Source organism: Phyllostomus hastatus, unplaced genomic scaffold, assembly GCF_019186645.2.
Source record: "Phyllostomus hastatus isolate PE091 unplaced genomic scaffold, TTU_PhHast_1.1 phas_scaffold_317, whole genome shotgun sequence".
Lineage (NCBI taxonomy): Eukaryota > Metazoa > Chordata > Mammalia > Chiroptera > Phyllostomidae > Phyllostomus > Phyllostomus hastatus.
The window spans coordinates 21,630,831-21,644,683 of NW_025334023.1; the positions used below are offsets into that span (position 1 = coordinate 21,630,831).

Here is a 13,853-nt window from a genome sequence, read left to right on the forward strand (position 1 = left end):
ATGTGGCAGCCACACTCAACAGTGCTCACTCAACAGTGTCTACTGCCCCCACTGACTAGTACAGCGAAGTCATCATTATTCATGCATGTGCATTCCAGTCCATCTCCTTGGCTGCCAGATTACATAGATGTCTCTCAAACCATTTTCATTATATTAATGGCTGGACTTTTTCCAGAAACACCTCACAGCATTCTTTTTTTTTTAAATTTTATTAAACTTATTTGGGTGACATTGGTTAATAAAATTATATAGGTTTTAAGTGTATAATTTTATAATACATCATCTGTATTCTATTGTTTTCTATTTTCACCACCCCAAGTCAAATTTCCTTCCTTCACCTTTATTTCCCTTTTACCCTCTTCTTTCTACTTTAAACCCTCCTTCCCTCTGGTGATTACCATATTATTGTGTGTCTATGAGGGGTTTTTTCCCATTATTCCCTTCACCTTTATCATCCAGCCTCCCAAGAGTCCTGCTCCTCTGTGTCATCTGTCAGTCTGTTCTATGTATCTATGATTCTGTTTCTATTTTATTTGTTTACTTTCTTCATTAGATTCTACATGTAAGTGATATCATATGGTATTTGTCTTCCTCTGACTGGCTTATGTCACTTAGCATAATACTTGCTACATCCATCCATGCAGGTAAGATTTCCTGCTTTTTTTTTTAACTGCCAAGTAGTATTCTATTGTGTAAATGTACCACAGCTTTTTAAAAAAGATTTTATTTATTTATTTATTTACTTATTTTAGAGGGGGAAGGGAGGGAGAAAGAGAGGGAGAGAAACATCAATGTATGGTTGCTTCTCACAAACCCCCCACTGGGGAAGTGGCCCACAACCCAGGCATGTGCCCTAGACCCTTTGTGCCCATGTGCCCTGGGAATCAAACCAGTGACCCTTTGGTTCATAGGCTGGCACTCAATCGACTGAGTCACACAAGCCAGGGTAACCATAGCTGTTTTATCCTCTCACTTACTGATAGGCACTTGGGCTGCTTCCAAATCTTAGCTATTGTAAATAATGCTGCAATGAACATAGGTGTGAATATATTCTTTTGAATCAATGTTTCTGGGTTCTTCAGATATATTTTAAAAAGTGGAATTGATGACTCATAAGGTAGTTCATTTTAATATTTTTAGGTAACTCCACACTGTTTTCCACAGTGGCTGCACCAGTCTGCATCCCCACCAACAGTGCACAAGAGTAGATTTTTCTTCACATCCTTGCCAACACTTGTTGTTTATTACTTATTGATGATAGCCATTCTGACAGGTGTGAGGTGATGTATCATTGTGATTTTAATTTGTATTTCTCTGATGATTAACAACATTGAGCATCTTTTCATATGTCTGTTTGCCATCTGCATGTCCTCTCTGCACAAATATCTATTCAGAACTTTTGCTTATTTTAAAAATGGATTATTTGTTTTCTTGGTGTTGAGTTGTATGGTTTTTTTAGTTGAATTTGTCCTATTCCCATTATTCCCTTTGTATCATCTTCCACTTACCACCATCTCACTGCTATCACCACATTGGTTACCATGTTCTTTGAGTCCTTTTTCTTTTTTGCTTGATCCCTCCACCCCACAAACTCACTTCAGAACTCTCTATCTCTGAGCCTGTCTCTGTTTTGTTAGTTAGTTCAACTGGTTCATTAAACTCCACATGTGAGTGAAATCATATGGTATTTGTCTTCCTATGACTGGCTCACTTAGCATAATGTTCACCAGGTCCATCATACTGCCACAAAGGGTAAAATTTTCTTTTTTATGGCCAAGTAGTATTCCATTATGTAAATGTACCATAGTTCTTTTATCCACTCATCTACTGATGGATACTTGGGCTGCTTCCAAATCTTGGCAATTGTGAATAACACTGTGATGAACATAGGGGTGCTTATATTCTTAGGGGTGCAGAATTAGTGTTTCATATTTCTTTGGTTAAATTCCCAGAAGTGGAATTGCTGGGTCATAAGGCAGTCCCATTAAATCCTTATCAGATGTATCACTGAGAAATATGTTCTCCCAATCAATAGATTGTCTATTCATTTTGTTCATGGTTTCTTATTTTGTACAAACACTTTTTATTTTGATGTAGTCCAATTTATTTAACTTTTCTTTTGTTTCCCTTTCCCAAGAAGATATATCAGAAAAAAATATTGCTCAGAGAAATGTCTGTGATTTTACTGCCTAGGTTTTCTTCTATAATATTTATGGTTTTGTGACATATTTAAGTTTTTCATCCATTTTGATATTATTGTGTATGGTGTAAGATGCTGGTCTACTTTCATTTTCTGCACGTATGTGTCCAATTTTTCTGACATCATTTATTGAGTACACTAAATTTACCCCCATTGTATACTTTTGCTCCTTTGTCAAATATTAATTAACCTTAAAGGTATGGGTTCATTTCTGGGCTCTTTATTCTGTTTCATTGATCTATATATACATATATTTTTTTATGGCAGGACAGTACTGTTTTGATTATAATAACCCTGTAGTAATGTTTGATATTAGGTAGTGTGATTCCTCCAAGTTTGTTCTTCTTTCTCAAGATTGCTATGGCTATTCTTGGTCTTTTGTGATTCTATATAAATTTTTTAAATATTTGTTCTAGTTCTGTGAAATACACCACTGGTATCTTAATAGGGATTTCATTGAATCTATAGATTACTTTGGGTAGTATGGACATTTTAATGATGTTAATTCTTCCTGTCCATGAACACAGTATATGCTTCCACTTATTTGTATCTTCTTTAATTTCTTTCTTCACTGTCTCATAATTTTTTGAGTATAGATCTTTTACCTCCTTGGTCAAATTTATTTCTAGATATTTTTATGTAATTTTAAATAAGATTACTTTCTTTTTTAAAAATATTTTATTTATTTATTTTTAGAGAGGGAAGGGAGGGAGAAAGAGAGAGAGAGAAACATCAATGTGCAGTTGCTGGGGGCCGTGGCCTGCAACCTAGACATGTGCCCTGAGTGGGAAGCGAACCTGCAATGTTTCGGTTCACAGCCCACGCTCAATCCACTGAGCTACACCAGCCAGGGAAAGATTGCTTTCTTAGTTTTGCTTTCTGATAGTTCATTACTGGTGCATGAAAATGCAACAGATTTCTGGATATTTACTTTGTATCCTGCCACTTTACTGAATTCATTGATTAGTTATAGTAGCTTTTCTGTGGAATATTTAGGGTTCTTTATATACTAAATATAATGTATATATATTAAATCTGCAAATAATGACAGTTTTACCTCATTCTTTCCAATTTGAACACCTTTTATTTATTCTTTTCTCTGAAATACTGAAATAGGAACTTCAGTACTATTTGAATAAGGGTGGTGAAAGCAGATGTCTCTGTCTTGGTCCTGATCTTCAGGAATATACTTTTAGTTTTTTTTCCCATTGAGTGTATTGTTGGAGTGTGGGTTTGTCATATATGACTTTCATTATGTTTAGTTTTGTTTCCTCTATTCTCACTCGCTGAGTGTTTTCATCATAAATGGGTGCTTGAATTTATCAAATTTTTTGCATCTATTGATATGATCATGTTATTTTTTAAACATTTTTTATTGTTGTTCAAGTACAGTTTTCTGCCTTTTCTCCTCAGCCCTCCCCACCTCCTTCCTCTGTTTCCACCCCCACCTTGTTATTGTCCATGTGTCCTTTATAATTGTTCCTGTAAACCCTTCACCTTTTCCCCCCATTATCCCCTCCCCTCTCCTTCTGGTCACTGTCTTGTTATTTTTATCCTTCATTTTGTTTATGTGGTGTACCGCATCTATTGATTTACAGATATTGTACCAACCTTGTATTCCTAGAAAAAATGCCACTTGCTCATGGTGTATGATCTTTTAAATGTGCTGCTGGATTAATTTTTCTAATATTTTGTTGAGGATTTTAGTATCTATGTTCATCAGGGATATTGTCTTATAATTTTCTTTCTTTGTAGTGTTTTAATCTCATTTTAGAATTAGGATAATGCTGGACTTATAAAAAGTTTGGTATTCTTCCCTCCTCTTCAATTTTTTAGAGTATTTTGAGTTGAATAGGTATAAGTTCTCCTTTTAATATTTGCTAAAATTCACTTGTGAAATGATCCAGTCCATAAGTTTTATTTGCTAGAAGTTTTTGATTACTGCTTCAACTGCATTAGTTATAATTGGTCTATTCAGATTTTCTTATTCTTCCAGATTCAGTTTTGGAAGATTGTTGTGTTTCTAGAAATTTATCATTTAATCCAGATTGTCCAATTTGTTGGTATATAGTTATTTGTAATATTTTCTTATAATCTTTTGATTTTCTGTGGTGTTAGTTGTTAATTCTTTCTTTCATTTCTGAGTTTATTTGTATCCTATCCCTTGTTTTATTGATGACTCTGGTTAAATGTTTGTCAATCTTGTTTATCTTTTCAAAGAACCAGCTCTTGGTTTCATTGTTTGTTTTTTTTTGTATTGTTTTTTAGACTTTATTTCTTTAGCTTCTGCTCTGATATTTATTATTTCCTTTCTTATCCTAACTTAGGGCTTTGTTTGTTGTTGTTTTTTTCTAGTTCATTTGAATATAAAGTTAGATTGTTTAAGATTTTTCTTCTTTCTTGCATTAAGCCTCTAATGCTATGAATTTCCCTCTTAGGGCTGCATTCACTGTGTCCCATAGATTTGGGGTTGTTGTGTTCTCATTCTCATTTGTTTCAGGATATCTTTTATTTCTTCCTTGATCTCATTGTTAACCCATTCAATGTTTAGTAGCATGTAATTTAGCCTCTATGTCTTTGTGTGATTTTGTGTGTTCACCCTTTAAGAGGGTGCCTGTGTCTCTAGTAGACCCCCTTCTCTCCCTGGCAGACAAATTACTACTGATTTTCACAGCTAGGTGTTATGTGGGCTCCTTTTCCTGTCTCTAGTGCTCTAGGATAGGGAGCCCAGCATGGGGTTGAGACCTCATACTTCTCAAAGGGAACCTTTGCACCTGAGATATCCCTCCAGAATCTTAGCCACCTCCTGTGGAAGCTGCCCCACCCCTTTCCATGTCTTCTTCGTTCTTGCTAGTCTCAATGTGGATTTTACTAGAGGTCCTTGGTTATAAGACTTCTTCTTGCCTAGTCTTCAGTTGGTTATTCAGGTCAATTGTTCTATATTTTAGTTGTAATTCCAGTTTGGTCCTGGGAGCAGGTGAGTGTACCTTCCACATATCTGGCCTCCGTCTTGATATCCCCTCATTCACTTTTTTAATTAAAGGAGTAAAACCATTATCAACTGGTCTACAGAACACATTCTGAGTTCTATAGGCCCAGAGGGCAGATACTGTTGAGGATTTTATTTCTTTCTCTATTAAATTGTATATCTTAAGTGGCTGGAACAGGGTCCAATACATTATAAGTAAGTATTCAGTTAACATTTATTGAACTGCATTAGTGACAGTATGCATGTATGTGTATGTGTATACAGGTATGCTGTTAAATTAATTAAGCCAGGAGGCATTATATTGAGGTGGTGCTCAATATAATGCTTTGGCAGCATAGGTAAGCAAACCAAAACCCAAGTCTATAGATGCCTCAAGGTTAATAAGTTCAAACCTTAAGGTAACCAATGGCAAACAACCAATTAGGCTTTAACCTATAAGTAATCAAATAAATCCCTTCCTTTGCTTCCTCATTTTCTGTATATAACTTTGCCCTGTCTTCTGTGTGACCACTCCTAACCAGTTCCAGTTTGGTGCTGCCTGATCGGAATCAGATTTTGCTCTTAAATGCTCAAATAAACTAAAATTTTTAATATGACTCAGTTTATCTTTTAACAGTTTACATGTGTTTATATGCATATATGTGGAGAGAGAGAGAGAGATACAGAGGAAAAGATAGAGGGTAGGGAGAGAGAGGAAAGGGGGGAGTTCAAAAAGTAGGGGGTAAAAGTGGGGCCGGAAATACTCTAACTTTCTTCACGTTATTTTCCCAAGTAAGCTCTATCATTGACAACCAAATAAAGTTGGAAAGGATACAAATCATTCTAATCTGAACATGAGGTCAAGCTTGTATATGTGGAGAGCTCTACCTAGCTCAATGGCTGTGTATCCTCTCCAACACCAAAAGATTTCCTCACCATAAATAGGGTTGTGTGATGATTTTTGTGGGCTCTAGATATCTTTGCCTTTGTCAGCCCCTTCCTCAATAAAACATACCAGTAATTATATTTTGTGACCATAATGGTATAAAGACAGATATATTCCTGTCTAAATATATGATATGTGCTTATTATTTTTATTTTCTTCACATTTAAGAGATATAAAATCATTTTCATTTCCATGGATGGCTATAAGTATCATAGGCTTTAGGCACTGTTCCTTTTGTGACCAATGGATAAGTTAGCCTTGACTGTTTCCTTTTGAATTTGCTTCATCTTTCAATATTTCCCTTCCCTTCCCTGACTTTCCAATCATCTCTAGTCATCTTTTCAGTGGTGACAATGTGTACTTTGGCCTCTACACACAGATTTTAAATCCGTCTTATAATTTTCTAAGAAAAATTCCCTTTCTTCATCAGGCAATCTTTTAATTTCTCTCTCTTACAGTAGATAGCCTGTTATACACTTATCTTCTCAGAGCCTAACTTGACCAGAGAGCTTCTGTTGAATTAAGAGGGTATAGTTTAATATGCTATGGGCTTTTCAGTGAGAGCAGTGCTAATATGCTCTCTGGTTACAGATGAGGAGCATATGAAAATGCTCCTCATTTGAGGAACAAATGAAAAGTCCTCTTTCATTTCATTTGGGAGCTCTTTCTCCCAAAGTCCTGAAATAAATTTTAAAATACATATGAGTAGTAATCTTTTAGTACATTAAAAAGGCATATCAGGGAGTCTAGTAACTTTGGAAACTATTAACTTGCATTACCTTTTTCCACTTCTAATATCAAAGAACACAGGAGCTGATCACTATTACATGAAAAGTATAGACCAGTCAGTGCAACATGTCTATTTTAAGAACTTGTATATGATGCGCTTTGTCCTGGGCACTGGGAATATACAAATCATGAATAAAGCACTGTTCCTACTCTCAAGGAACCTGAAGTCTACACAAGGAAATAAATATGGCAATAATAATAATAATATAAATGAAATTTGTTAAATTATATGATAGAAAACACATAAGGAATAAATATAATGAAAGCAAAGAAAGTTTTGGGGACTATTCCCAACTATGTTTTCACGTCACATGAGGGTTATCATATACTCACATTCACATGAAGGTAACTTGAGGTATACATAAGGTAACTTATGGCAAACCAGTATTATGGAATTTTATGAAACACTGAAGTTGTACTTATGAAAACACTATATAGCAATGGGACAGAGGTTTATAAAATATTACTAAGTGGAAAGAACAGACTGAGTTGGAATATATACTACAGAATGGGGCACAAGCAAGTTCATAGTTGTGAGTGTGCAAAACAGAGTTTATTCTTGTATTATTATTCAGTAGTTACTATATTACTTTCCATATGAACAACTGTAAACATACTTTTGTTCTACCTTATATAATTATAATTCTGTAAAATATGTAAGCATTAAATTAAAATGAACATTGAAAGGAGTCCTTGATATCCCATCACCCTAATGCAACTATTTTGAATACTTTTTCTTGATGTGTCTAAGACAGAACTAAAAATGACAAAACCAACTACTTTTCAAAAACAGGCAACATTCTGTGCCAGCAATCCTCCTATAATCGTGTTTAGTCTCTTATGCCAAACAGTTTCCAAAGTTTCAGTTGCGAATCTGTGTCTGATGTACAAAATCGGCTTTGCTTATTACAATTAGAAGCCTAGTCCAGAGTATTTTTGAACCGGTATTATATTTTGAAAGATAGAGAACCAAACTAGAAACTATAATATATTTGATACAATTAAAATAATTAATAATATTTAGCCTGGAGAAGAGAGTTAAGAAGGTGAAAGGTTATTCTATCAGTAAATGAAAACTAATTATTCTATGTGAAAGAATAGGCAGAAATATAAACAATAGGTTGAATTAGAAAATAACCTATCAAACTCATATTATGGAAAGGCTAAAGAATTGTTTCAGATTGAAACAAAATAAAGGAAATGCAAAGTTTTATCCTGGAATAGATCCTGGACCAGAAAGAAAAAAGACTGTTGATACAGGGAGCAAAATTACAGTGGGGTCTGTGGATTAGATAGTACTGTTGCATTGATAGTTGTTTCCTTTTTTGAATAATTGTATGATGGTAACATTGGAGAGAGTCCTCATTCTTGGGAAATATACAAGAGTCCTTGTTCTTGGGAGAATTTGTGGGTAATGGCACAGCATGTTTGAAGCTTGTTCTCAAATTGTTCTGAAAAAGATTAAGAAGATAGATGTATAGATCAATAGATAGATAGATAACAAATGTGGTAAAATGTTAAGAATTCAGAAAATTTTATGGAAGATATAGATCACGGTTGTCCAAACTTTTGGCGTCTCTAAGCCCCACTAGAAAAGAAGAAGAGCTGTCTTGGGCCACACACTAAATACACAAATGCTAACAAAAACTAATGATCAAAAAAAATCCATGCTTAATTTTTGTGATATCCACCACCACAGATAAGCAAAAATGTTTTCACATGATAACCCTAATTACACAGTGGCCCTTTTGATAATCTTTTAAAATCATTGAGCAGGTCCCAAGTTTGAAATCACTCATATAGAAAATGTACATATCTAAGTAATAAAACTTAGTATAAAACTTAGTAATAAAGTTAAGTAATGTTGTAAGTGAATTTACGAATTTGTGTTGGGCCACATTCATAGCCACCCTGGGCTGCATGCAGCCCATGAGCCATGAGTTAGACACCCTTGATATACATGTTGCAAGTTTTATGTAATCTTGAAATTATTATAACATAAATTATATACAATTAAACTTCAGAAAAATTCAATATGAGAAATTAAACTTATGTTGTCCCAGTTTGATAGTCCCCCTTTGCCTCTGGCAGAACCAATCAAATCCTCTCTTGATAAAAGAATCTTCCTCTAAGTTTCTAAAGAGTCCCAATGATCAAGTTCAAATAATTATGATCTTGCAAAAATTAATGAAATACATGAAGAAATAATTTACTAAGAGTCAGAAGAAATAAAAAACAACACATGTAGAACTCTGAAGACTTTAGATACTGAGATTTTTGGATGAAAAACGTAAAAGTATATTTAACTCATTTACAGAAATAAAGGCTAAAATCCAAAAAAAGAGAGCAAATAATGTGCTATCAAAAATAACCAGTCATATTTGACAATGTAGCAAGATATCTTCCAGAAATAAAAATATATTTAGTGGAATTTAAACTCAGTTGTTTGTAGGATAACCAATGGAAAATTATTTAACTGGAAAATAGATCTAAAAATCTGTTACTCAGATACAACCCACAGACATGAAAAGATAAAAGCATATGAGTCATAACCAACCCAAAAGACACAATAAGTTCTAACACATATCCTGTTGCAATTCTAGAAGAGACAAAAACAAAGAATGAGAGAAAGTCAAGATCAGAGGAGATAACAGCTGAGAGTAAATTCACTGGCATAAAATTGGTCAGGAAGGATAAAACCATACCTAGATACACCAAAATCAAATTTCAGAGCAATTAAGACAAAAAGATCAGAAAAGCATACAAAGTGAAAATCTAAAAGATAATTAGGCTTTCTTTCTCAATTGCAATGATAGAAGTCAAAAATAGACGTGCTGAAAGAAAGTAAATATTGGGTTAGCCAAAAAGATCATTTAGTTTTTCCCATAAAATAAAAGACACATTTTTCATTTTCACCAATAACTTTATTGATTGGATATTTTCAGTATGTCAGCTATCTCCTGTGTGGTATAATGTTGATTATTCTCAATTAATGTCTCAATTTGATAGGTATCAAGTTCAACTGGTCTACCTGACTGTGGAGCATCATCCAGGGCAAGATCTCCAGCAGGAAACTTAGCAAACCACTTTTGAAATGTTTGATCAGTCACAGCACCTTCTCCATACACTGCCTAAAACTGGTTTGGATTTGTTTTTGGTTTTGTTTTTGTTTTTGCATTTCAGTTGCATTTTTACCTTTCTTGAAATAATAAAGAACAATCAGCCAAAAATTTAATACATTTTCTTCAATCTTCAATATTAAAATGGTTACACAAAAATTCACCAATTTCAATAAATTTTTAAAATGTATGTTGATATGGCAGCTGTCACAATATAATCTAACCAAATTGTTTCAAATGAAGTTAAAGACAACTAAGCACCACCTTATAGGAAAAAACCTAATGAACTTTTTGGCCAATCCAATATTAACCTAGAAGATTCCACACAGTTATGCTTTAAGTTACCTTAATGTTGTATATATTGACCAGATCCTTAATTTGACCATTGCTGAAAGGCCATGTTTTTGTCAGATTTTGTTTATTTGAGCATTTTTAATTTTGTCTTTTAGTATTTGAGATTGAGTAGCAGTTGTCTCTTCTAATTTCATGACTCCAAGAACTATGTATGGGACCTCTCTATTCTTCTTCATTCCTGCTTATAAACTGGCTAATAGGTGCCTGAACGTGTCTTTCTTTTAATAACTTACTAAAGACAGACATAACAAGCAATGCAAACCACAAAAAAATTGTTTTCTGATTCCCCTTTTTATAGCAAGAATTTTGTTGGGAGATCCTCATTCCAAAAAACTGAAGGCACTATTTTCACTGAATGTTTTGCCACAGCACAAAATGAATTGCCATTTTGCAATTCATTTCAGCCTCTGACAGTAATTTTCTCACTATCCACACTCTGATCATTTAGTTGAAGTCAATAGCTTTATATATTTTAGGTTGCCGTTAGGCATCCAACTTTGAGTACAAACTTCTGTACAGGTCAAGATGGCCTTGGTAATAAGCAGTCCCAAAGAGCTTAGGGTCTGAAAACAATAAAAGTTTATTTCTCACTAAATATGTTGGCTAAAGGATCTATTTTACATTATACTTACTTAGTGATGCTACATGAGAAAGTATCTACAATTGAGAATGTCACTTCTTATGGCAGATATCAAGATGAGTGTCCAGAGTTCTCTTGGACTCTCGGAGGAAGGACTTTGTGCACAGGTGCAGGAACAGCTTCCCAGCTGACAGGGCCAGGATTAGATTGAGGTAAATTAGGTAAGTGAGGCACCCCCCAAAATCAGGCAAGGTGTAAAATTAAAAGGGCACAAAAAAACCTTTAATCATAATAAATCATATTTTAATGAAATATTTTAAAATAAAATTTATTTAAAAACCAATATCAAATTTAACTAAAGACTGGCTGTCAGCTCCTTCAGGGTCATCTTCAGCCACAGAAACCCCTTTGACCCAGGTCACCATCTTTATAACTAAACACCTATAGAACAATATTCATCATCTATCCTTTATTAGAGTAAAACATTTTATATGTATAATTCTAGAAAAATGCATGCAGAAATACACAAAATATTTATACTTGTTTCTTTTAACATTTTGAGCCTTCTGGCTCCTTAATTTTTAAACAAATGTTATAAAATTTGCTAAATGATTCTTGTTTTTAAAAATTGTGAATATAAGTGTATCTCTATAATGCTATGACCTAATGGTATACTTCTGTTGGTTAAATATAACTTGACAAATAATCAAACTTTAAGTCCATATAAAAATGCTGAATAAACCATTCCTTTTGTTTCCCAATGCTTGAAGTTAAATGTCAAAATTTTAATGTTGTAAAATAGTTTATGGCCTCAAATAAATAAGTGAAGAAGCTAAAACGTTGCTCCTTTCTCTCAAACTAGTAAATAGGCTCTTGGCATAATACACTTTTAATCTTTATAGTGTGTAAAGCAATAGATTAGATGCTTTACAGGTCATACTGGCTGTTTTATTTTATTTTTTTTACAATTGCTTCTTTTGAATTTTATTTTTTTATTGTTGTTCAGTTATGGTGGCCCCCATTTTTCCCCATTACTCTCGCCTGCCCTCCCCACCCCTACCTCCCACAGTCAATTCCCCCTCCATTTGTTTTGATTCATTTTTATTTACACATCTTGACCTGATGTGTGGTGATAAAAGTGGGTTTTGATGATCTATTATGCCCTGAATCAAACATGAGAAGTTGAATTTGAGAAGAAAACATTTCTTAGGAATTTCTATTACACTAGATTGTAACACTCCTTGAATTGTACCAACACTGGGTTTCATATGCTGAATGACTTCTCAGACCTACTCAATGCACAGGCTTCTGTGAAAGTCCCTGGGAAGGAGAGGCAGGCTGGGGTAGACTAGTTGTCATTTTTACAGCTAAAGTAGGTATTATGAGTGCTGCTTATATGGCATTGAAGCAACAGGTTAGGCTAATCAACTCAGAGAAAAAGTCTGTTCACAGATTAATGTCATTATGACCCAGTCACCACCTGTAGCAGGTAAATGCAACAATACTGTAGAAAAGGCCAACACAGTGAAAACTGCAACAGCCACAGCTTTCCTTAAGCATCCTCTAACCTTTCTGGCATCTGTTTTCCACCTGGTATTGTCTCTCTGCCAAAGCAAAGACTCTTAGTGCCATTATGCTCTCCCTCCTCTCCTCTCACTTTCTAAACTTTTTTCAGAAAGTTGTTCCTTTGGAAGGAATCAGAAAAGTAAAGTCACACTGATATATGTGACTGAACTAATATATTAACTATTTCTAATGAGTCTTTCTAGCATAACTTTTATCACATGACATAAGAACCTACCTTGAGCTTTTTGTTTATTGCCTGTTTTCCTCCAGTAGAGTGCAAGCTTCATGAGAGCAAAGAGCTTGTTTGTCTAATTTATTTTTGAATCTCCAGAAATCCTAGGATATAACACTGTGCAACTCATGCATCAAAAGTGCTGAACAACCTCTCTTGATGCTGATGGAGGTAAAGCACTGATATACTTTAGAAAAGTCAACTTAAAGAGGTAGCTATAACTACAAAAATGAACAACCATCTGTTCTTGTCTGTACACCCACCATCCTGCAATTTCTTCTCTCGTAACTGTTCATATCTCTTCTCTCCAAGTTTTCATTAGCTGAAGAACACCATCTCTTTCTGTCTGAACCAATAAAAAATGTCAAAACTTTTCTCATTTGTGATCTCACTTATTTCATGATTTTTGTAAGTCTGATTGGGTTAATTTCTTCTCTGTTTGGACAAACATCCTATATGTTGTGGAACAATTAGTATAGTACATTAGGATACTTTAAGATTTAAAAATTGCCAAGGTAGACAAGACTCAGAGATAGGTATGTGAATTTACTAAGATGTGCTAGTAGTTTTTGTCATTTTTCAGAAATTTAATACTATTGCCCAAAGTTAGAACCTATGGAACACTGGATACAACCTAACATTAAATAATGCATGTGATCTCTTGCCAAGGTCTTAAAGTCTAGCTTAATTTAAATGTTAAGCATTATTTTGAGAACATGTCCCTACTGATTAAAAAAATCTCATCTTTCATGAGAGCAAAAACATTCTCTAAACACATTTCAAAGGCATTTCACCAATTGTGTATCTTTCAGCAATGCTACTGAATTCAACTTTCTTCCTTAGGTCAATTTTTAAGCCTTAACTAAAGGAAGGCAGTCAAATCAGACTTCTGTTTTATTCCTCTTAAGATTTACTTATCCTCTCTAACACTTCAATTTACTACCTACTTGCAGTTCCTATATCATCTTCATATTCATAAAAAAGAAGCCTTCCTAGATGAATCCTCCTGATTTGCTGCCTTTATAGTAACTCTTGTAACACTTCACTGCCTAAGGGTATTACCCTCTATTCTTGATGTGAATTATATGCCAGTATTGTT

At 34.2% G+C, this 13,853-nt stretch overlaps 1 long non-coding RNA gene across 1 annotated transcript in view; it reads right to left on the bottom strand.

The window, feature by feature from the left end:
• Positions 1-7,575: 7,575 nt before the first annotated feature.
• Positions 7,576-13,853, bottom strand: part of LOC123805459 — a 108,111-nt gene continuing 101,833 nt past the window's right edge. The window contains exon 3 of the long non-coding RNA XR_006783313.1: positions 7,576-8,354. This is a non-coding gene — a long non-coding RNA (uncharacterized LOC123805459). The remainder of the gene's footprint in view (positions 8,355-13,853) is intronic.